The sequence below is a fragment of the Protobothrops mucrosquamatus genome, unplaced genomic scaffold, assembly GCF_001527695.2.
Source record: "Protobothrops mucrosquamatus isolate PMUCROS unplaced genomic scaffold, P.Mucros_1.0 scaffold_57, whole genome shotgun sequence".
Taxonomy (NCBI): domain Eukaryota; kingdom Metazoa; phylum Chordata; class Lepidosauria; order Squamata; family Viperidae; genus Protobothrops; species Protobothrops mucrosquamatus.
The window spans coordinates 452064-452674 of record NW_015386133.1 but is presented as its reverse complement, the minus strand read 5'-3'; positions in this window follow the sequence as shown (position 1 = coordinate 452674).

Below are 611 nucleotides of genomic sequence, written 5' to 3'. Positions count from 1 at the left end.
AGAGAGGCCCTCACTCTCCTGGCCTTCAGGAAAGGAATCGGAACATGGCTCTGCAGCCTTGTGTGGGGACCACAGAGGATCATACAGTTGTGGGGCTGGCTAGAGCCCTGAAAGCCTTCCTTTCGCCTTTCCATTTTATCAGTGTTTAATCGTCCTTGCTTTTTTCTAAATTTTTAACTTTTATATACTGTTTTTACGTTTTAACATTTTATTATACACTGCCCAGATTCCCTTCCTGAAGGAGATGGGCAGTTCAAAAATGTGGAAAATAAATAAAATAATTGTGAGGGCGTCTTATTCAAAGATTACATGGACTATATTCTCTGCTTCTATATGTTGGGCTCAGTTCTGTTACTTCCAAACTTCCCCGTCCTGTATGCAGGTTGATTGCCTTGAGAAAGCCTTTTTCCCTTTTTTTTTTTTTTGCTTGCTGACAACGCTCATCCATCCAACTGTGTTTGAGAGTCAAACTTCAGAGATGATTACCTTTCAAGCACAAGCTGGAAATCTATATATCACAGGGGGCATATTCTATTGAGGAAGACATCAATAAATAAATCAGTGATAGTTGGAATAGCAGTGAAAATCCCAGCTTATGGCAGGTTGTGAAC